Source organism: Periplaneta americana, chromosome 7 (genome assembly GCF_040183065.1).
Source record: "Periplaneta americana isolate PAMFEO1 chromosome 7, P.americana_PAMFEO1_priV1, whole genome shotgun sequence".
Classification (NCBI taxonomy): Eukaryota; Metazoa; Arthropoda; class Insecta; order Blattodea; family Blattidae; genus Periplaneta; species Periplaneta americana.
In genome coordinates this window covers 79,377,734-79,403,277 of record NC_091123.1, presented here as the reverse complement: position 1 = coordinate 79,403,277, position 25,544 = coordinate 79,377,734, and the positions used below count along the sequence as shown (strand labels likewise).

The window sequence follows — 25,544 nt, the reverse complement described above, 5'->3', positions numbered from 1 at the left end:
GCACTACATCTCGCTGTTCTTCTTTAACTACCTTCATTAGTGATGCTGGACAAACACACGTACCTCTAACCTCACTTCCAGCACAATAAACCAGGGTTGCAGAACTAGGGAAGATAGGGGTGGAAGCATGGGGAAAGAGTTCGTTCCCCCATCCACAAGGCCGGAGCCTTCAATGACGTTTGTGACGTTTGGCAACATTGTTCTCTCTTCTCCTCTCCCTCTACCATACAATGACGTGAGGGTTGAAGGGAAGAGATGAGTTACATGTTTCGGCTTGTGACGTGTGCTTATATTGTAGCACAGTTTTGCATCCCTGCAATAAACGGACAACTAGTGTGTAAGCAGAAGTTGTAACTGTGCTTTCGCAAGTCGCCACAAATGTCAGTTCAGCAATCAAATTCCAGTGGCAACAACTTGCCCGCCGTGAGATAAACGCATGGTGACCCGTTTTCATTTGACTGCCCCTCTTAAATGCACATCCGACATACTTGTGGGTATCTTCTACAATTTACCCTACCCACTACATAGTACATACCAATCGTAGCTTAACACTAGGGCTCGTGATTTCTATGACATGCCATGTTTTTATCCTGGTCTCCCTTTAAAAAAACATAAGTTAAACACTTTGTATCTTTTCTGAATACGATGATACGGTTGTTATACATATGTATACTTTACCATATTTTAGCATTCCTATATTTGACTAAACAAAATGTTATAAAAACATTTTTTGGTCATATTACAGTAATTTTTTAACAGTTCTCGAAGTATTATTCACAAGTTTTGTGTCAATAATTGCAAAAGATTTTGTTTCTATTTGGTTATTTAATTTGGATTTCTTTTTCTTAGGAAAATTTTATGGTTAAATGAAGTTCGAAGATAACTGGATTCGTTAGGACTAAGTTGTCAGAACACAAAGGACAAAGGAATGTTAGAAATATGGCCAGTTGTTGCTTGTCGGTCTCGCCTTCACCCCTTCCAAAGTTGTGAGGCTTAAAAGGTTCCAGCCACATTTGCCAGGTAGTAATTCATAGAACTAAACAGCCAGTGAACCTTTAACATAGCTGTAAAAGAATTAGCCACGCAGAGGACAGATGTTAGTTACTTTTCGCCCTATTTTTCCCCCTCTGTTTTTATAGGGTGAAAGGTTTGCTAAGGCGCAAGGAGCTAATATCCTAGATCATATACTCGTATACCCTGATTGCTCGGCTTTATAGGCTTTGACGGTAACAACTTTTGTCAGGTTTTCTACGCTGCTATCTAGTTGTTACATAAGGAGTCATGTCATAACTCCCATTTGAAATTAGCGACTTTACTGCGATCTCGTGTTCGTTTACGGCGGACGGGTGGTGATCCTGGCGGTTGTTCTCTTCAAAGTACTACCGATTTTAACATAGGGATGAGCAATCTGTTATATATGTCATCTGGGCTAATATTCAGAAAACAATTTTGTAGAATGGTGAACAAGAAAGTTTCATAAAACCTATTTTGCATCATATTTCCAAGTTTGTGTCAAATTTTGGTATTTTAGGGCATAAATTAATGTTAATGTTATGTTTTATTTAACGACGCTCGCAACTGCAGAAGTTATATCAGCGTCACCGGATGCGCCGGAATTTTGTCCCGCAGGAGTTCTTTTACATGCCAGTAAATCTACTGACATGAGCCTGTCGCATTTAAGCACACTTAAATGCCATCGACCTGGCCCGAGATCGAACCCGCAACCTTGGGCATAGAAGGCCAGCGCTATACCAACTCGCCAACCAGGTCGACAGGGCATAAGTGCATATACATTTTCAGTGTTATTAGGTCATAGAAGTTCGAACTCTACTTATCACATATCGTATTTAATGTTATTGGTCGTCGCCGACACCTGGGAAATAATTTCCTTCGTAACCAAGCTCCGTACTGAACGGATCGAACGTGCTAAGTTGATAAGTTCTGGAATGCTTCTCTTATACGTTTCTCTTGATCAAAAATGTTGACTCATAATTATAAAAGTTGCCTTAAGGGATTCAGAGGCATCCAGAACATGTACAGATTTTGTAAATTGAGTCTGAAAACTGCCTTTGAAGACGTTGTTAACCAAAGTACCGGACTCCTCTAATGTCCAGCCCTGCCTTATAAAATTAATTAGTGCCAGCCCTCGTGTTGTGTAACAGGTACTTTGTACTGCAGGCAGTAAAGCTGGATGGTGCGATACATCATTCGGATCATTAACCTGAATACCAAACACAACATCAGCACTGAAACAAATCAGAATGCTAAAGACATAAAAATCTTCCGCCAAGAAGGTTATAACCCCCTCTCCTGCCCCGGACTGGACAGGCAACTCTCAGTACAATACTGGTTCCACAACACCTGTAGAGGGGCAGGGAGGGCAGTACCCTCGGGAGCGGTATAATTAGTTGTACATGTGTTTCATACTTGTCCAGCATTATCGGCCTGGGTCATACCTCCCATAATTTATTACTAATCCCGCACGCTGGAATTATACGCGTTGCCGGCAGGTATCGTGCGGAATCGCCGGGCGTTGTCAACCATCACACCAGGAACGTCGTGACGGCTTCTGACAGTTATGTGACACGCAGTATTCGTAGGTTCTCTTTTATTCTCCTCATTAGTTTATATCCATCATCATCATCATCATCATCATCATCATCATCATCATCATCATCATCATCATCATCATCATCATCATCATCATCATCATCATCAGCGCCATCATAATCATTGTCAAAGTATGCGTTATGGTCAGTTCCCCTTAAAATGATATCGTGTACAACTTCAATGTCTCCAGTTTTGGAATGTGGTGCCTTCTGTCTGAATTCCGGTTTTGATTTTAAAAATTGTGATATGCATAGAGGAAAAAAACAATGACAAAGTTAGAAACTCGTGAAGGCGAAACAGAAAATATTTAGTAATTAAACTTTTTTATGGTCTGGGAAGACAAGAGGAAGGAGAAAGAGTAATTGAGTGAAAAAAGAAGAATAAAGAAATAGAGGAAACGGTGAGCAGAATACTACTATAATAATAAAGTGAAAGTAAAATATATGGTGTAAGGATAAATTCATCATCATCATCATCATCATCCTTGCATGTATTGGGCCTAGTGGTCCGTTACAGTCTCTTGCCAACGCTTGAACGGTCTGCCCAAGGATCTCTTGCCCACAGGATGGTAATTTAAAATTTGGCGTGGAATTCTAGAACGAGGCATTCTGATGACATGTGATCTCCAGTTTTGTCTGTATTTCTGTAGGTATTCCGTAATCGGTTCAATCTGCAGTTCTTTCATAATGTCAAAATTTCTAATGTGATCCATTCTCGTGTATCCCGCTGTACGTCGCATAAATCTCATTTCTGCCGCCGTTAATCTTTGTGAATCAATGTTACGAATCGTCCAATCTTCACTACCAAATCAGAGTATAGGTCTGGCCAATGTTTTATAAATTCTGGTGCGCGTGTGTTTTTGTGCTAAGATTGGTTTGAATATCTGATTAATTATCCCCATTGCTCCATAGAATTTAATAATTTTCTCACTCAAATCTTTTTCTTCTTCATATGAAATTTGGTAACCGAGATAACTAAAATTTTTAACTTGTTCAATGATCTTATTTTATTGATGCAAATTTTGCTACGGACTGGTTCATTTCCTAAAAAAGCAATCACTTTAGATTTGTAAGTTTAAATTTCCATATTGAAACTTTCTGCCATTTGATTAAAGTTGTAAACCAAACGTTGTAAATTATCTTCTGAAGTTACTATAAACACAATATCATCAGCAAATAATAAAGTATCTATTTGGGACAAACGACTTATTGGTATTCTTCCGTGTGATTTCAATCTCCATTCCTTAATAATGTGCTTCATGTATAATAATAATAATAATGATAATAATAATATAATAATATAATAATAATAATAATACAGGGTGATCCGTTTGGGTATGGACAAAATAAAAACACATAAAACATTTACTACTGAACATTATTTGTTGAAACTTTATACATACAACACTGAAAGATGAGAGATTTCTCAGAACTCAACATGACCCCCATTGCGCACCCTACACAACTCATAATGGTGATGCAATTCAGTCCATGACCGTTGTAACATAAGAGGGGTGATTTGTTGAAAAGCTTGAGTAATTTTTACTCGCAGATCATCAATGTTCCTGGGCTTCTGTGAATAGACAATGTCTTTAACAGAACCCTACACGAAGAAGTCAAGAGAGGTTAGATCTGGGGAGTTTGGAGATCAAGCCAAGAGAGAGGTGTTTCTCGTACTGGGTTTCCCCTGCGACTTCCTGCATGTTTATTTAACACAGAATCTGTTTGTGCTAATGTTCGATACCACAACATTATGGAATCGTATTTAGGTACATTAGGAGAACAATACTCACGTCAAAATTTCCTTTGAACTCTTTCAACACTCTCAAATTTAGCATTCCAAAGAACACATTGTGCCCGCTGTTGATTTGTAGTGGCCATTTTAATCATCTACGATTTTCATTTGTAATTTTAGATTATGCATTGTTGATTGTCATATATGGAAATTCTCATCTTTTAATCATAATGTAAGGAGCAAGAAATTTTTCTTACTATCGTAATAGCTTTAAAATAATAAATTAATATTATCCAGAGCCAAACGGATTAAACTGTAAAAATAGGCATCATAGTAACGGTAATAATAATATACTATATAATAATAATAATAATAATAATAATAATAATAATAATAATAATAATAATAATAATAATAGTAGTAATACTAATCTTTCATGGTCACCATCAACCTATTTAGGAGCAGGTAGTATAGTATGCTACTATAATATTTCATAAAAGATGCTTCTAACTCGTCTTAGGATAGCACAATATGGTTCCATGTTATGAATCTTTTTGATAAGATGTTTGTGATCCGTCCGAGGATCATACAGTATGATTTCTCATTATGAATCTTTAAGATAAGATTCTCCTGCTCCATCTTAGAATCACACAATAAGGTTTAATATTAATCTTTCGTGTAAGACTCTTCTGATTCGTCTTAGTATGGTCTTAGTTATTATGAGTCTTTAAGGTGAGTTGCTCCTGAACCGTCTTAGGATCGCAGAATTTGGTTTATTATGAATTTTAAGGATAAGGTGCTTCTGATCCGCTATTAAACACACAGTATGGTTTAATATGAATATTGAAGATAAGATTCTGCTGATTCGTCCTAGAATAACAGAATTTGGTTTATTATTAAGAATCTTAAGGATACGGTGCTTCTGATCCGTCTTAGGATCACATAATATGGCTTATTATTATTATTATTATTATTATTATTATTATTATTATTATTATTATTATTATGAATCTTTAAGGTAAGCTGCTATCACACAATATGGATTTTATTATGAATCTTTAGTATGAGTCCATACCTGTGGAGAAACGGCTAGCGCGTCTGGCCGCGAAACCAGATGGCCCGGGTTCGATTTCCGGTCGGGGCAAGTTACCTGGTTGAGGTTTTTCCGGGGTTTTCCCTCAACCCAATATGAGCAAATGCTGGGTAACTTTCGGTGCTGGACCCCAGACTCATTTCACCGGCATTATCACCATCTCATTCAGACGCTAAATAACTTGAGATGTTGATAAAACGTCGTAAAATAACCTACAATAATAAACAAATCTTTAGGATGAGATGCTTCTGATGCGTCTTAGAATCACACATTATGGTTTGTTACAGTGAATCTTTAAGATAAGATACGTCTTATCTGTCTTAGGATGACACAATATAGCTTATTACTATTAATCTTTAATATTCGTAGTCGCCTCATAAGTGATGCTTTGTCGGTGTCAATTGTGGGGTCCAGACCTTTCTTTCGGCAGCTGGTCAATAATAAAATTCTTCTGATCCGTCTTAGGATCGCACAATATAGTTTATTTTGAATTTTAAGATAAGCTGATCCGTGTTAGGATCACACAATGTGGTTTGTTACTATTGATCTTTAATATTCTTAGTTGCCTCATAAGTGATGCTTTGTTGGTGTCAATTGTGGGGTCCAGACCTTTCTTTGGACAGTTGATCAACAATAAAATGCTTCTGATCCGTCTTAGGATCGCACAAAATGGTTTATTATTTTGAATCTTTAAGATAAGATGCTTCTGATCCGTCTTAAGATCGCACAATATGGCTTATTATTATTAAAAGTCTTTAAGATAAGCTGAAACGTCTAAAGATCACATAAAATGGTTTGTTAAAATGAATCTTTAAGATGCTTGTAGTCCGTTTTAAGATCACACAATTTTGTTTATTACTACGAATCTTTAAGATAAGATGTTTCTGACCTGTCTTAGGATCACACAATTTGGTTTGTTACTACACTTCTTTAGGACAAGATGCTTCTTATACGTCTTAGCTTCATGCAATATCTTTTCTTCTCCTTAGTGAGGCGTTCTCTGGTAAGATAACGTAATGGTGATTAGGAGAACCAATACATTTTTATGCATTGTAAATGATCTCAAAGAGAAAATAACAAAAAGACAGATATAACAATAAAGGAGTGAATATAAATTAAAGAAAAATATAAACTGAATACTACATGGGAAGAGAAGGCGAATGAATGGAGATGTGAAAGTATGTAGATGGAGAAAGTCATGAAATAAGTGGGGAAAAAAGGCAGATATAGAAGAAATAATGGGAATGAGAATTATAATTCAAATATAGGGGAAGGAAAAGAAAAAAAAAAGAGAGTAAAATGGACAAAAGTGTTAAAAATGTGAAATCAATCGGTATCTATACGACACTCTTGCATGAAGCTGGTACTACCTGATAGGTCCTGCAGTCGCCCCCGGTATGAAACGCATCTGATAAATGATGATCACTCTTGCTTCTAATTACTGGACATGTGAGACACGTGTAATTACTAATAACGCTTTTGATTGGTTGTCTCTGCTGTTATATCGCTTTACATTGGCCCCCGCAGCCATCTCCTCCCAATTAACCTATGTCTTATATAGCCTGCTTAGCTTATGCAGACTGTTTGGGTGTAGCCAATATTGTAGACTGGGAACAGTCTTGTGCCTCTAGAAGGAGAGGCTCTGGACTACATAGCGCGGAATACATTACCTAGGCTTATAAAGAGGACAGTAAATTTTTATTCAAATTGTTCATTCTTCCAAATTAATGTCTTCCAGCCGTGAAAAAAATAACAACGTGCAAACCTGCAGAGTTTATATTGAATTTAAGTAAATTAGTCTCTTTGAATTAATCTTTCGTGATTTGACTTCTTATTCTTCAGACATTTCGATTGCAGACAATCCTATTACGATATTCAGAATGGGTGGCAGGGATTCTTTTGTTAAAAGATTAAAACAACCGTACATTTATTATACTACTGTGTTCACCGCTCTAGAGTAACGGTTAGTATGCCTGACCGTGAAACGAGTGGGTCCGGGTTTAAATCCTGGTTAGGACAGGTGACCTGGTTTAGTTTTTTTTTCAGGGTTTTCCCTCCACCCATTAAGAGCAAAATTTATTTATTTATTTATTATTTATTTTTATTTATTTAGTATTTATTTTTAATTTTATTTATTATTTATTTTTAATTTTTTTATTCTTTATTTGTGTATTTTTTATTTATTTTTATTTTTTATTTATTTATTTATTATTTATTTATTTATTTATTTTTGTTTATTTATTTATTTTAATTAATTAATTAATTAATTTATTTATTTACTTATTTATTTATTTTTAATTTATTATTTATTTATTTATTTATTTATTTTTAATTAATTTATTTATATATTTTTCATTTAATTATTTTTTATTTAGCTAGTAAGCAAAGTGAGTAGAATTCAAAAGTATAAAACAAAAAATGCTGGGTAAATTTCGGAGCTGGACCCTGAAATCATTTCGCCGGCATTATCAACTTCATATCATTTAGACGCTAGATAACCACATCAGTTGATAGAGCGTCGTGAAATAACCCAATTAACATTTTAGTATTGCCATGAAAATAATTTCAACTAAATGAATTGGAGTAGAACTAAATAGAAGTTTGTTACCCTAGACAGGGATTCAAATATGTTCAATGATAAAAGGATAGCTGAAGTATTTTGAAATGTCATGTACCCACATTAGACTATTGCAATTGATTCCTTTTTAAATATATATAAAATTTAATAATAATAATAATAATAATAATTTATTATTATTATTATTATTATTATTCTTTTTACTGACATTATTACAATTACCATTATATTTATAATTATTATCATGAAACTTATCCCATCTTTACCTGTATTATAGGTCATTCGTTATCTCGTGAAACCAAATGCTTGTGTGCTCAGTAGCTCAAAGCGTAGATATATATATATATAACAGATAGCTCATCCCTATGTTAAAATCGGTAGCACTTTGAAGAGAACAACTGCCAGGATCACCACCCGTCCGCCGTAAACGAACACGAGATGGCAGTACGTTCGCTAATGCTATTCAAATGGGAGTTATGACGTGACTCGTTATGTAACAACTAGATGGCATCATAGTAAACCTGACAAAAGTTGTTACCGTCAAAGCCTAGAAGGTCGAGCAATCTGGGTATATATGATCTAGGCTCATAGTAAGAATCTAATGATGAAGGTAAGCGAGCTAAGCTACAGCAAGTGAATGTGTACTGTACAACCCTTATGTTCACCTGTGATTTGTACCTACGTGCCCTATGTGGTCTGAACAGCGTATACGGGCTGTGAGGTACGTTTGCGCTCTCGTTGACATCAATGTACTAATCTTTTTATGTGGTGAACAAAATACATTTTTAGGCTAGGTCTCATTAATCATAAAGTGTTCAGTAGTCAAACCAATGAATTTAAAGTTACCAGACAAAATATATTTTAATATTCAATCATATACACAAATAAATTAAATCACATAAATAAATATTACTTCAGTGTGATTTTATTTGCTCTGGTTATATCTGGTAATAGTTGGCAACATTGAAATGATGGCCATATTATTATTTTAAGGATCTACTCTTACGTTAACTCCACTATATTGCTAATCATACCAAATTAGTCTACAACCGCATTATTCTCTATTTGTATAAATGAGTTACATAAATTTTAATATCTGAGACGAAATCCTTATCCTAAAAAAGAGGAAGGATTGGGAATAAAAATGTTTATAAGCAGTTTATTTGTAGGAATTATACTTAAAATACATTAAACGTTTAAAGTTACTAGCCTATATAAAATCCTTAATGAGAAAGTACGTGCTATTTCACATGACTTTTTTTCGTGTATCTAGATGTAAATAAGTCCCATTATGTTCTTTTGTGTACGCGACATGAATAATATCCATTTCGTCTTTTACTTAATATATTTATGTCGTTCGGCAAATATAAAAGAAAATTTCAAGTTTGCAAATCAGTTGCGTTTTTTTTTTTACTTCATTGAAATTCTCTTATATGCCGCACGTCTCTCGCGTGAGGGAGAGAGAAAGATAGACATGCGGCGTTGTGAGAGAAATGAGAGAGAGAGGATGAGAGAGAGAAAGAGAGAGTCTTTACTCGGGGGAACATAAATTAAAGAGAATAGAATATACGATGAAAAGAAATTGGATATGAAATTAAAGCAAGTATGATAATTAATTAATGGAGATGAAGGGGATCGGCAGATGCCCAGTCTAAACAGCTCTGAGCAAAACTAATGAATAACTGGGCGACAATTTATGTAGCGATTGTTTGAGTATCCGTTCCAGCAAGCGAAGCAGCACGAAACATATCTATACAACAGGTTGAAGCCTTTACTTAAAGTTCTTTTACGGCCTGCCAATGGATGAAACTACAGCATAATAAATTAACAAGACAGGAAATTTTGCTTATACGTTTTCAGTCCACTGCACTTAACATTTTCTTCTTATTTCGAGGACCAGCCCGCTATCAAGTGCTTGATACAGTGCAGCATATTCGCTTATGAAGCTCTTCCTCATACTCTCTGTTTCGCTTGTCCACAGTCCTCTGAAATCTATTGAGACGACATCTTATAGAGACATCTATAATCTTAATCAAAACATTAACTCACAGAGCCATCTGTTTACAGAGCAAGGAATTACTGGAATGAGAAACAGCTGTCTAGTAGTTTTGCAGATTAACAGTTATGTGTCGGTCTACTAGACGGGACCGCCCAAGAAAATTATGCTAAATATTTTATCATTCCTTTACAAAATGCATTGGCCTTAAGCGTATTCGAAGGAAAAGAAAACTTTGATTTTAATTAATATAGAATTAGTAGTCGTAACACTCTTATGTACCGAGCGAGCTAGCGGCTTGGTAGAGGGCAGGCCTTGCATTCGAGAGGTCCGATGTTCTATCCCAGGGGCGGGCAATCCTAAATTTGGTTTTTCATGGTTTCCTCAGTTATTTCCAGGCAAATGCCGGGATTGTACCCCTTGAAAGTCCGGCCATGGACGGTGATTCTTCCCTTAATCATTTCGTATGTGTGAGTGAATGCTGTGTAATGTCTTAAATGTTTGTGTTGTATCGGAGGTGGCCCTGGCATTGAGCTGATCCCTCATCCGGGGAGGCTCTCTATGTCCTTGTGCGGTCAAAAAAGTATGTGTGTGATTCAATAGATTAATTCCTCTCCCGACAGGTCGCGGCCCTGTAAGGCCCGTGTGGCGTGGGTCATATAAACGAACCTAAAAGCGAAGGTTAAACTAAAGAAAGAAACTCTCCTATGCGAGTTAGATCGCTGAACATGAATTAATAAAAATTGTAAGAAACTGTGACGTACTTCCGACATAGATAGTCTTTTTTTTGCGTGTAGTTTTGTACACACTTTGCCTCTGAACTATTCTATGTACAAGGCTCATTTTAATTCTTTGTGAATTAGGTTTCTGCGAACTTTTCACTTTGAAGTGTAAAAATATTAATTCGAAATAATTGTATTTATTCGACCGTCCGTCGAATAAGCAGCATACAATTCTGTTCGTATTTTCACATTTATGTGTAAGAATTAATTTATTAAAGGAAGTATAATCTACTATTGACGCCAGATTTTTATTTCAAGGAAAGCGGTAATACTGAGTACTCCGGAATACATAAAAAATAGTAATTCTTTATCTCAAAACCATTGCTAACGATCTCTAATGCAATTTTCTTCATAACTCGAAACAATACAAAATAATTCACAATATGCTTAATATTTCAAAACAATATTTAGGCGAAGATACTGGGCGATACGAGAGTTTTTTTTCTTATTTCAGTCTGTGACAGCTTCGGAAGAATGTCCCTTATCGTACAAGATGTAGCAAGGAAAAGTTATTACAGGAATGTAGAATTTAATATATCATCACAATTACCGTAATCTTTTCATCGCCGCATTGAACAATTTGACAGAAACCCTAGATCATATTGTATAACAGATAGCTCATCCCTAAATTCGGCAGCACTTTGAAGAGAACAACCTCCAGGATCGCCACCCGTCCGCGTAAACGAACACGAGATGGCAGTACAGTCGCTAATGCAATTCAAATGGGAGTTATGACGTAACAAATTAGATGGCAGCATAGTAAACCTGACAAAAGTTATCATCAAAGCCTATAAGGCCGAGCAATATGAGTATATCCTATATGATCTAGACAGAAACTAATGTTGGCTTCTGTTGGCATTATTAATATACCTTTTATTGTTCTATAAATATGTCATTATTATAAAAATCTTCTCCATGAAGTTGAGTCAAATATGATTCGAATCTTTCACGGTGTTAAGCGTGATAAATATTTGAGGCACGGTCTCATAGATGCAGACTTTCTGTCTATTAGCTTCATCAAGGACGGTAAAGAGAGCGAAATTAGGTATCGGCGTAGGCTAAGGATTAGCGAAAGGACACTTGTTCTGAAATTGAGTTCGGGGATTAGTTTGAATCCCGTTTGAACTAATTACCTGGCTGGGTTATCCGTGGTTTCCCGCAAGTAGAGCGAATGCCAGGTAATCCTGTGGAGAATCATTGGACTTGAGTCACAAGAATACCATCTCACCATCACAAACTCTGTCGACGCTAGATTACCACACAATTTATACAGGGTCGTTACATAACCGATCAAGAACGACATAGGTCGAACTTAATACACTGCATAAATATTTAATTTAAAAAGTTCGAGATAATCAAAATGCGTTTATAAAAACATATTTAATTAATCAAATAGCAAATACTACAAGTAAAGCCATCGAAAAAATAAAAAATAATATTGGACTACTGTAGGTTGGTTATGGGATAATTTGGCAACTGGAAATAGCACTGCTATTTTAAATTTAATTAAATCAAGATGTAGGAATATAACAAGACAAAATGACTTTAGTAGTATTAATGAAATACGACCTATAATATTTTTCAAAGATTATAAAACCGTATGGGGACGGAGTGAATATATAGATAACATGAAAATGAAAGAAAGATTTGGACTAGCTTGGTTCAGACTAGGGATTTGAAGATTAAGAACTAAAAGAAAGAAATATGCCCTTTAAGCGAAAATAGAGATGATATTCATATACTCCTTTAGTGTCATTTTACTAAAGAAATTCGTCAAAAATTCACAAAGGAAAAATTCTTATTAATGGTCAAAGAAATTGCAATTAAAAAACTAATGAATAATAAGAATCTGAATTTACAAAAACAAATAGGTTTCTTTCTGTTTCTAGTTAAAAATAAAAGAAATGAAATAACTAATGAGAAACTGGAAATGATTGGGTAAATTTAGATAAGAAAGAAAGATGCCCATAATAATGGCGGAAACGTTCACTAATATGTATTAGCAAAAATAACCTTTTTGATGTTTTGCTACAATAAATAAGTCAAAGACTGAATAATCAAGACTTCACATTTTCGTATTATCACAGGGGGCGTCAAGTGACTACACTCTCGGGCGTGCGTACAAACCCTCAAGCCCTGACGTACGGCTGCGGGCAAGGGAAGCTGCTTCCACAGTGGCGGAGCTAAGAACTTGTACTGTATGTGAAGCAAATTTGTGATAAGAATATAAATTAACTTCAGTTTTTAATTGAAGTACACTTTCACTGTTAATTGCACTATACTCAAAACACTACTCTACATAATTTGGTACAGTTAACTATATACGAAATAAATTTTTGCATAATTCGAAATTTTCTCGGGCTTCCAGCCAGGTCATAAGTTGGTGATCCACCGACGTTTCGAGGATGTTCATCTTCCTCATCTTCAGGGTTAAATGATATCTGATCAGATATCATTTAACCCTGAAGATGAGGAAGATGAACATCCTCGAAACGTCGGTGGATCACCAACTTATGACCTGGCTGGAAGCCCGAGAAAATTTCGAATTATCACGTCGCCAGGAAAGCTTCAGTAGTTATTTCAAATTTTTGCATGTTTGCACAATAATGAAACAAAACAAAATATATACTTTTATACAGATTAAAATACTACGAAATAAAACTGTACACTGTTTGTCTCCTTCTCATTGCTATACAATTCAATTAACAAAATAAAGCAACAGTAAAAACGTTATTATTGAAATACAATTCTGTAATATTAGTACTTTTTCTTATATATCAGAGATCCGTGGCGATTTTTGCAGTTTTTTCTTAGTAAGCAGCTTTTCAAATCGTGGAGCTTTTGTTTTAGTACCAGCCAATCGCAAACATGCTTTCAGTGTTCATCATTTAGTTGGCTTCTGTGACGTGACTTTGTAAACTTCATTAAAGAAAACAATGTTTCGCATACGTAGGTTGTCCCGAACATGCACAACGTTCTTGCAGCAAGATTTTGCAGTTTAGGAAACCTTTCTCGTGGAAAACAAGTATAGAAATGGTTAATACTTTTCTGTTTTGATACTTATCCTTTAGCTCAATATCGCTTTCTAAATCAAGTATTTCTAATTGTGGTTCAGCAGGAATATCCAGGACACTCACTGAAAAGGGTGTTGTAAATATCTGAAATTGTTATTCAAGTTCTTTAATTTCCTGATATCTACGTTCGAAGTCTTCGCACAATTGTTGTATTATTCTTAATATATTCTTTCAAGGCTTCTAACAAGTTTCCCATGTACATCCATAAATAACGCAATTTCATTCCTAAGTGGGAGAAAACGTTCCAGAACTTTTCCTCGACTTAACCACCTTACCTCGGTGTGGAAGAGTAAATCCCCCTACTCACTGTTAATATCATCAAGTAGTGCCCTGAACTCCATGTGATTAAGTCCTTTAGACCTTATGAAATTAATTGTTCGCACAACAACATCCATTACATTGCTAAGGTTCATGTTTTTAGCACATAAATATTCCTGGTGCAAAATGCAGTGCACCGGTGCCCCCAAGCGACCTCGATAGGTTCCACCACTGATAGACTACAGCGTACAACTGTACTGCCCGCAGTGGAAGCCGTAAGCAGATCTGTATGCCCTCTCGCGATCTTGACTCGACCTGGCGGAGCCTGTATTATCATTATATGACTTATTGGAATACACATAAAATGAATTCAAAATTCAAACTACTCCAAATGGTTTAGAATGATTATTTCGTTTATATGACGTGATTCCATTTCGACCAATGAAGTGTAGTGAAAGTTTGAATTCCAACCAATCACAATCAAACATCGCGATAATTTTTGCAGCTAGATTTATCGCTATCAATTTATCGCATGGTCGTTCTTTTGTTTAGTCGGTGTCGCCAATTGTTCCCCCGTAAATCGATGAGCATGAATCCATTGTACTAAATAAAGTGCGAAATCTTACTGCCCAGTGAGGGAAGTGAGACGGTATGCGACGGTATGGAATACCGCCACTAGTCTCTATGGCCAGAAAACACACCGTTAGTGAAAAATGACATACCGTCACTGAAAAAATGTGATCCGTAAAAATTGTTTATACATTCTTTCACAGCAAAGAGTGCTATCTGTTTACTTCTTAGATCTAAACCATAGCCTTCTGGAACTGTATTCAACGCGTATTTAGACACATTTATTTGATAAGTCAACACCTGGAACGCTTAACAACTGTAGCATAATATAGAAGGCTGTGATCTGTACCTTGTGGTGACCATTGTTGCGAATTTAGTGACTATGTCATCAGATCTTATTCTTTTAAAATATCGTTACTTATCTATTATTTAAATAGGGTTACATAAGTACTATTGCAAGTATTCGCACTTCGAAGATTTAAAATTATTTTAAATGATAAGTATCAATGGACATTGCAAAATAATGTAGCAAATAACTTAAGTAAATTGAAATTATTTTATGAAGAAAATGTGTTGCGTAAGCTTCAAGGACTCGTGTTACTGATAAAATGAAACAATTTATTTTATATATCATGTACGTGAATGTTGTAAAGGAAGGGAGGATAAAATTACGTCTTTCTAAATCGAGGTATGCCAGGGAAAAATCTTGGGGTAGCATACCGCCTCTGGTTTTTTCCCCACTTCCTTCACTGCTACTACCACATCTATATCTTCATCTTCTAATTCCATGTCCATTGTAGCTATCTAAAGAAAATGACACTCCTTCATAACAATTGTTCATTTAATTAATGTATTAATCAGGTTATTATTTTGTAATTATATTATAAAATGTTAGAATTAAATTATGATTTCTGCAGATAATGAAAATGTATTTCTGTTATAACAAAGAGAGAAGCGCAGTACCTACCTGTACATGCAATTAAAATTGTTAAACCTGTATTTTGCTTTTCTCAATTGGCATTACTGAATAACATCCAATTTCTTTATTGCAGTAATCAATAATTCATCTATTTCAACTTCACAATGTCTGAATGGGTTAAGTCTATTTACAATTCATGTATTCCTCACTTCAGTGAGAGATACAAAATGAATATTAATAGGGCCTACATGGGAAGTGAAAGGACTTCTTTTTGACGTTAGGGGAATTTCATTTAAGTTAACCAAAACCATTCTTCTTTCTCTTAAATTTTCTAATGAGGACATTAACAAAATTTGTCTAATGATATTGAGAGATTAATTATCCATTTTACAGAATCACTTTTATAACACTACGTAATATTATTTACTTTTTTTCATTATTCTTCATTGAACTTTCATCTCATATTTCTCCGAAATCAAATTGTATTTTATTTTTAAATTTATCATTGTTTTTAGTCGCTCCGCAAATCATACTGTATTTAATTTTTAAGTTAACCTCTGCTTTGTATTCTGGATCCTAGTGGTCAGTTGTAGATGTCGGCCAAATGTCGCAAATTGTGGAATTAGTAGTGAATATACAGTGCGATCGAAAAGTCCCTCCGCAGCTCTATTAGTTCTAGTAACCCTAGAATACAACCTGCAGAAAGTTGGCACTCCCCCATTCATTCCGGTTAGACAACCTCACATCCCCAGTCCATCATATGCTTAGCGGTCAGTGCTGCCACTTGAATTCTCTATCAAATACACTTGAATTCTCTGACAGGTGGATTCTCGGCTACACAAGCACTGCGGAGAGATTTTTCGATCACATTGTACAATTATTAACATTTTGTGAGCGAAGTTTAGGGATATATTATTTACATTTTTATTTCATTCACGAAATAGTCATAATAAAAGTGTCACTAGACGTCTGAGATCACTATAGAAGATATTTTAACATTGAAATATTTATTTATAATTTTCCTGTTTTGCTAAAATAATTGTAATATTTTGACGGTCTCTAATAAAAATGCTCTCCTTCAGGGAGAAAAAAAGCTTCAGCGACGACCATAATCACGAGGTTGATTAAATTCTCGTGAAAACTGATTGACTGAATGGCCCGTAGCGGAACTGGCCGGGCTGCTGAGGACAAGCGATAACGGAAAGGGAGTAGTCTAATAATTTTAAATGAGAACTAAAGACGCAAGACAAAAGAGGAGAGAAGGGGGTTATTCGCCGCGAATGGAAGCGGAATAAGAACAGATCGTGAGAGAATATCATACTGGGATGAAAGTGAGAGGGAGAAGAAAGATTTTTCTTTGTAAGAAGCCGCCTGACCGCTTCCCCTACTTAGCATGCAACCCACACGGCATCTCCGTGTCAGCAACTGTGATTTATCGTGACATCATTTCGAGACAACAATTATGTTCTCTCCTCTGCTCTGTATCGTAGTAGTGCAACACTATACCAACACGCGGCGCTGTATTCGCGTTCGTCGTAACCTCATCCCCGCTTGCTTGACTGCAGACGGTCTTTGTAGAATAATAATTATCATTACTCATGGAACATTCTTCATTTAATAAAAAGAAGGTCTGTGGTTTTGCTAGAGAAGAATGACTTGGCGATTTACTGTATCGGCTTCTCTGACGAACAAATATGCCGAGCGATTTTCAACGCTCATCATCATAAACATTTGCTATTTAATAAATGCGTAGACAGTGTTACTCATCATTGGCAGAATGACTAAAATTCCTGAGTATACAATTTCTTATCGCAGCTATTAAGCAGCTCCTAGTATTCCATCTTTCCATACACATTGTATTCAGCATCCTCCACAAACTTCAGGATAACGATGTAGGGGTGTATCACCTAATTCATAAAAAATAATAATAAGCACCAGGAAGATGGTATAGCCTACGTTATCATTAGGCCTGAGAAATTATATGCCGTTATACTACCATTGCCCTTCGTGCGCCTCTGACTTTGAGTTGGGGTGAGTTAACGCAGTGTCTTTCGTTCGTTTGAACTCATGCTTATCATCACGGTTAGTCCTCAGCATTTGGGTGGTTGAAAGCCACTCCTTTGACTTCGAAACACAACTATCTGCTAAAAATAATTTTAAGACATTATTTTATTTGTAAAAGAAAAATTGCACTATTTTAAAGATATTTTATTTTCTGTCTATAGAAAATACACCTAATATAACATTCATAAGTATCATCCTTTTTATTTCACTCTCGTATGATGGTGTATTACGTTTTTGTTTTAAATAATTTTTCATTTCATGTATTGTTGCAGTGAATAACAAACCACATTTTCACATTTTCAAAGGAGAATGATTACATGTTGCTAGAAAACAAGCCTTATATATCTAGAAAAACTTCGTTCCACTTCTGCAGAAACAATGAGGACATATTCGAAATATTTTATACAAGCATTATCTATCTCAAAATCTGTATCATGATTAATAAATTTCTTCATTTGAAATTGTCACAAATTTTATATAGAGCTAATTATCCATAATGTTTATGCAGTATTTTTTTCATCTTGTTTGCTACATTTTCTCCTATTTTGTATTCCAACTATTCAGTTTCGTCCCAATATCATTGACTACATGTTTTCTGAGTGTAGAAAATACACCTAATGTAACATTGACAAGACGTATCAACTGTTAACATGCCCTCCCTGTTTGAAAACCTCTTCCCACGCAGCGGCTTCTTCAATTGCGAAATGAGATCAAAGTCGCATGAACTGAGATCAGGAAAGTAAGGGAGGATGTTCCAATGCACTATCACTTAATGCATCTCCTAGTTCAGAATGACACTGACAAGCATTTCTGTCACAAAGAACTGCAATTTTCATGAATGACCGCTGTTCAATTTTACATACATCCATCTTGGAGTATAGCCTCTAGCATACTAACTTTTGCGTGTACTGTCAACTAGCCACCAATGCACACAGACACAAATCTGGCGGTGGCATCCCTTACAGTGTACAACAGATTTTCAAACGTATATACTGAACTAACCACATTTTCGGTTATTCTGAAGATATAACGTAGATGTCATGACTTATGAAATGATCCTCATAGCTATAAACAAATTATACAATGATGACTTTGTGAATGGCAGTAGCTCGATAAAATGCTGTCAATGTCAAATCACATTTTGTCTTTATATGTAAGTAGTAAGGAAATGAAGCTGACGTCAAGGGTCGGAGGGTATGGAGGGCCGGAGGGGGCGTGGCCAAATGAGGGATAGGGGAAACGGGGCGTAACCAAATGAGGGATAGGGGAAACGGGGTGTGACCAAAAGAGGGATAGGGGAAAGGGGGCGTGGTCAAAGGAGGGATAAGGGGAGCTGTTTTGTGATTGGTGAATGGGGATTTGCAAGCGAGTGGTGTGGGAAAGCGATTGACGAATGAGCATGGAGAGAATGTTGAAATGGAGTGGAGCTGTGAGAGGGAGGAGTTTTGGTTCCATGTGAAAGTGAAAGGTGTGTTACATAAGATCCAAGGCAAACCTCTCGACATGTGTTGAGGTCCGTTGTTTGTAATTCACCTTGAACCAAATGTGAAAGTGGAAGCGTAACGTGTTGACCTCGACATGTGACACAAGACAAGGTGAACAACACCTCGACACGTGTCGTGTTTTCGGCGTACACCGGCTGACCTTCCGCAGCCCAGCCGGTTGAAGGAGAAAGTTCAGTTGTGAAAGAGTTTTTTGCTTCATGTCACTGGTATAAAAGCGGAAGTATTAGGGCGTGATGAGGAGTCATGGACAGTAACGCTTTGAAGAACATTCCACTAATAACAAAAGAAGAACATTTCAAAGTGCCATTTGAGGTAACATATTCATACCCAACTGGTATGAGAGATGAATGGTTGGATGAACCGCACCAAATCGTTCGCAAGTACTATATAAACAACTCTAACAAAATATATACGGAGGTCAAGAGAATAATACATGGAGAGAATCAGTTACATACTGATTACTCATTAGTGTTACCATGTGGTAATACGGAAATTCTTTTTTTAAATTCAATTTCAACACATGAGGATACCTACCACAGCAATACCTGCTTAGGTAATGGCGAGCACCTGATTGAGTGCAGCGATCCTTGCGAGTCACATTTACGCGTCTGGCGGGAACTGTGCGATCCTAGCTGCCTCACTTACAAAGAGGTGAGTACAGTGTGGTTATTTCTTTTACTAATTCTAATATGATAGACATAATGGTTATATTTCTTATTTTGTTTTTGTGCAGAAACCAGAAAGTGTGGATGTGGTTGTGAAAGCGGCAAGAAAAAGATTTCATCGGGAGAGATGTGAAGACACATGCCCCAACTATAAACCAGTAAGTGTATTTCTTTTTTATATGAAGTACAACTGTATTTGTGATGCACAATGATTATATTTGTTATTGTTTTGTTTAACAGAAACCTGAAATTGTGAAAGTGGTCGTTGATGAGGAGAAAAAAACCAACAGGAAAAATAGATTTTGGCGGGAGAATTGTATTGAAACATGCCCTAACCACAAAGCGGTGAGTGTATTTTTTGTTATTCTTTCATCAAATAATGTAGTATGTATGTGTGACTAACTTACATTATTATTTTCAGCAGAAAAGTAAAAGAGGAGAGAAGAGGAAACGTGAAATACTGAATGAGGCGACGGATGTGGAAGGGATTATTCAACAATTGACCGCATAGAGAAGAAAAAAATGGAGAACAAATGCAACATTTGTGACAAAACATTTCCACATAAATGGAGATTAACAGCACATGTGAAGAACAAACATAGTGCGATAGGGTACAAATGCGATATTTGTTCAAAAGACTATTCATCCAAAGACAGTTTAGCGCGACACAAAAAAGAATATCACAACATATCCAGGTTCAAGTGCAAACTATGTGGCACAGTTGTCAATCTCGAAAGACATATGGTCCAGCATGTGAAAAACCATAATATGGTAAGTATATAAATATAAACACATACTAAGTTTGTTTAATACTTATGGCAATATTAATGATTAATTGTATATCAGGTTACAGATGTCAAAGGGGCTTATGAGAAAGTGAATAGAGATGAAAACGCTGCACCTGTGATGAACACCGCACGGGTTGATGTTATGCCACCATCTACCCCTGCATCCGAGATGGTTACGTCACCATTCTCGGGAGCGGTTGCTATCCCAACAGCAATATCTGGGATGGTTCCACAACCGACCTCTGGAACGGATGCTGTCCCAATGGTGGCGTCAACATCCAGTCAAGTATGTTCTGGATCTGTGTTTGCGTTATCGGATAGAGCTTTCAAAAATCGTTTGAAGACTTATATTGCTCTAAATCTGACAAATCATGAGAATGAATTGAAAGATATTTTAGAATGTGTCACGAATGAAATGCAAGACATTTTAAAGAGACATTTAAGCGAGTATTCTGCTTTAAAATTTAACATATTTGTTGAATGTATGTTTGCCAGTGTTCACAACGAGACAATATTTCATAATTTTAAAAGTAAAAATGATGTGTTATATCAGTATTCGGATATCAGGGAATTTATCAACAAACAAAAGGAAAAGATTCTGAAAGAGTTTGAAGAATGTAGTACGAAAGGTTCGGGTTTATTTTATGTCAAATTACATAAATTAGAATTGCGAGTAAATAAATATACACCATTGATGGGCGGAAGTGCATATATAGAACTTCCTCGCAGGTACAAAAATTCAAAATCTTTAGTAAACATTGCCAACAGTGATATCTATTGTTTTAAGTATTGTATACTATCGAAATTTCTCGATAGAGACAAGGACCTTATGTTGAGCTATGAGAATAGACCAGATTTAGAATGTAAATATGATTGGTGCATTGACTTCCCCGTGGGAATTAATGACATTGCAAAATTTGAAAAACACAATGATATTTCAATAAATGTGTTTGCACTTGATGAGAATGATGATGTATTTCCTCTTAGAATGTGTGAAAAGGAATTACCAGATCATAGGGATTTGTTATACATTAGTAATGAAATCACATCACATTACTGTTGCATAACAAATTTCAGCGCACTCGTACGGCCTCAACTGACAGCTGCTGTTGGTAGTCAAATTGCTGTTTGTAAACGGTGTTTTGCATATTTTCGACATAATGAGGTTAGGTCATGTGCAGAACGATTGAAGGATCACGAGAGCGTATGTTCGCAATTTAGTGCTGTTAGATCAGTATTTCCGTATAAAGATTACCTGTCTTTTGATCATCCCGAGTTTTCACAGAAGGTGAGATTTGTTATTTATGCGGATTTTGAGTGTCTACTAGAGCCCATTGAGAATTGTCATGGGAATCCAGACTCTAGTTATACGGTGCAATATCAAAAACATACACCGTTTAGTTATTGCTATGTTCTTAAGGATAGTCAGGATACGTACACAGACATGAAATTGTACAGAGGGCGTGATGCAGCAAACCATTTCGTACAAGACATGGTGATGGAGACGAAAAAAATTGAACAAATACTATTTCAGGATATTAAAGAAATGATTCCACTAACCAGTGAAGAAAATGATGCATACTTGAAAGCAAATATATGTCACATTTGTAAAAAGGGTGATTTTATAGGCGATAATTATAAAGTTCGTGATCATGATCATTTGACGGGGAAATTTCGCGGTGCTGCTCACAATGAGTGTAATTTGAGGTATCAGCATCAGCACTTTATTCCAATTGTACTGCATAATTTGTCATCTTATGATGGACATTTTATTGTGAAGGAATTGGGTTATGATGACAACCTCATTCAAGTTTTACCAAACACGCAGGAAAAGTACATTAGTTTTGTTAAAAATGTTCCTTGCATGCACAGAAGAAAGCGTTATATGCAAATGAGATTTCTTGATTCTTTTCGGTTTATGCCATCCAGTTTAGCACAATTAGCAGACAACTTACCCAAAGATAAGTTTTCGGAAACGAAAAAAAACTTCAATGATAAATTTGATCTTGTTTGTCGTAAGGGTGTTTTTCCCTATGACTATTTAACAACGTCAGATAGACTAGAGGACAACTGTCTACCACCGAAGAAGAACTTTTTCAGCAAATTAACTAATGAGCATATCACCGAAGAGGACTATAATCATGCAAAATCTGTTTGGGAGACATTCAATATTCAGACGCTGGGGGAGTATTCAGATTTATACTTAAAATCCGACACTCTCATCTTAACGGATGTGTTTGAAAATTTTCGCGAGATGTGTCTCAAAGCATATGATTTAGATTGTATGTATTACTATACAGTGCCAGGACTTGCCTATTCAGCAATGTTGAAATTAACAGGTGTTGAATTGCAATTGATTAAGGATATGACTATGCTATTACTTTTCGAACAAGGAATACGTGGTGGAATCTGTCAATGTGTGACTCGTCATGCAGTTGCGAACGATCCTAAAAGCGAGCATTTCGATGATTCTAAACCCCCTTCTGCAATTTACTACGTGGATGCGAATAATTTGTATGGATTCGCCATGTCTCAAAAATTACCATACGGGGGATTTGCATGGCTAACAGATGAGGAAATACATCATTTTGATCTTCAAGCAGTAAATGATGATAGTGAAATAGGTTATGTTCTAGAGGTGGATATAGAGTATCCAAATCATCTGTTTGAAAAACATAAAGAGTTACCATTTTGTGCGGAATTTGCAAAACCGCCAGGTGGAAAGCATAAAAAATTGTTGACAACACTGCATTCCAAACAAAACTATGTGACACACTACAAACTTTTGCAACAGGCAGTGGATCATGGCTTGCAAATTGTGAAAATACATCGTGCTATAAAATTCAAGCAATCACATTGGTTAAGACAATACATTGATTTGAATACTGAAATGCGTAGAAATGCAAACAATGATTTTGAAAAAGATTTTTTCAAACTTATGAATAATGCAGTATTTGGAAAGACAATGGAAAATGTTCGAAAAAGAACACATTTCAGATTAGTTTCAAATGATGAGAAACTGAAAAAACTCATTTCAAAACCATACTTTCTTGACCGAGTAATTTATGCTGAAAACCTGGTGGGTATTCATTTAAGACAAACTCAAATTTTGTTTGATAAAGCATTGTATGTAGGTATGTGTATTTTAGAACTTTCAAAAGTGCACATGTACAATTTTCACCATCGCATTATGAAAGAACAGTTTGGTGACAAATTTAAGTTGTGTTACATGGACACAGACAGTTTTATATATCTTGCTGAAACAGATGATTTGTACCACGATCTGCAAAATGTACGGGATCATTTGGATACTAGTGTGTATTCACCAAATCATATTTTATATTCACTACAGAATAAAGGTGTGCTTGGGAAGTTCAAGGATGAAATTCCAAATTCACATATTGATGAGTTTGTAGGTTTGAAGGCTAAAGTGTACGCCTTGAAGTGTTCCGATTTTGAAATAAAAAAGCTGAAGGGTATTAAGAAAAGTGTAATTAGGAATGAAATCACGTTTGCAGATTATGCATCATGTCGTGAATCTGGTATTCCTACTTACTCAAGAAACAATTCTATTAGATCATATTTTCATAATGTGTTTACAATGTGTGTAAATAAAGTGACTTTAAATTCTTTTGACGACAAAAGAGTAATATTACAAGATGGTGTTAATACAGTGCCACATGGATATGATGAACCTCCATGTAAAAGAAGACGTGTGCAAGAGTGTGTTTAAATAATAAGAATATTGTATTTTATATACGTTTTATTAACTCATAATAAATTTACAGTGCTTGTGCAGAAACTTGTTTTTATTTCAATACATCACCCTCATCAATCCAACTGTTCTTTGAGTTAGGAAACCCATACCACTTCACATACACCTTCCCAGCCTTCCTCCTCAAAATTTTTTCAACCAAATAAACATCTGGAAAGTTTGTCTTTTGAAGTTCCTCGGTGTAGAACGCTCCTAAAATGGGTGCACCTTCTAGATCATGAAGTATGTAAGTCGTTGGCTGAGTCTGTTGCACTTTTTTCACTTCGAATATTTCAGTACTCCACGATGGTAGGTAGCCCTTGGTAAACAGCTTCTTGTACTTTGATATTCTCACTAAATCACCCACTCGAAACTTTTGTCTTCCTCGTCGCACTGGTTGTTGCTCGTACACTGTATGAAGGAGTTGATTGTTAGTAACATCCATGGGTTTCATCTTTGTAGTTGAATGTACGGTGGCATTGTACTTCTCAATCAGCTGTGGCAGTAGTTCCAACCATCTGTAAGATCCACGCGCCGTAAACTCTCGAAACATGTGTGACTTGAGTGTCCTGATGAATCTCTCGGCAATACATGCTTTTGTTGTAGAAAACACCGAGTAGTAATTGATGTTGTAATTTTCCATTAGCAATTTAAAATGTTTATTGTAGTACTCTTTTCCCCAGTCTGTTTGCAAATTTTTCGGAGCCTTTGCCATTCCGCTTAGCAATGAGTGCATGGCAGTTGTCACTTCTTTACCGGTTTTATTTTTTAGTTCTTTCGCCCAAGCATATTTGGAATACACATCTATTACTACCAGTATATATTTAAATCCTTTATTTTGCTTAGCATAGGGAATGAGTTCAATGAGATCGCTTTGAAAAAGGTCAAATAAACCTTTAGTGATGACATGACGTCTTTGAAAATTTTTCCGAGCTGGTTTATGAAGTTCTTGTGCAATCCCCTGTTTGCTCATTCTATGTATCCACCTTCACGCAATTCCTCTTCTATAGCATAGATTTCGTTATCCACACCGGTATTTCCAGCGTAGCGTGATGACATGAGAAGGTCAAGGCGTTCAACTAATTCATTCGGATCATCCCAATGCTTATATTCTATTTTATGATTTGGTAGAGAAACTTTCCAACTTCCACCAC

The 25,544-nt window shown here is 35.9% G+C and overlaps 1 protein-coding gene and 1 long non-coding RNA gene across 2 annotated transcripts in view; both read left to right on the top strand.

Moving 5' to 3' along the window:
• LOC138703217 (POU domain protein 2-like) overlaps positions 1-25,544 on the top strand; it is a 2,136,291-nt gene that overhangs the window by 205,065 nt on the left and 1,905,682 nt on the right. The window lies entirely within an intron of this gene.
• Positions 19,874-24,438, top strand: LOC138703216 (uncharacterized). The gene is made up of 4 exons (XR_011333003.1): positions 19,874-20,006; positions 20,089-20,193; positions 20,273-20,619; positions 20,695-24,438. It is a non-coding gene; the product is annotated as an uncharacterized lncRNA (long non-coding RNA).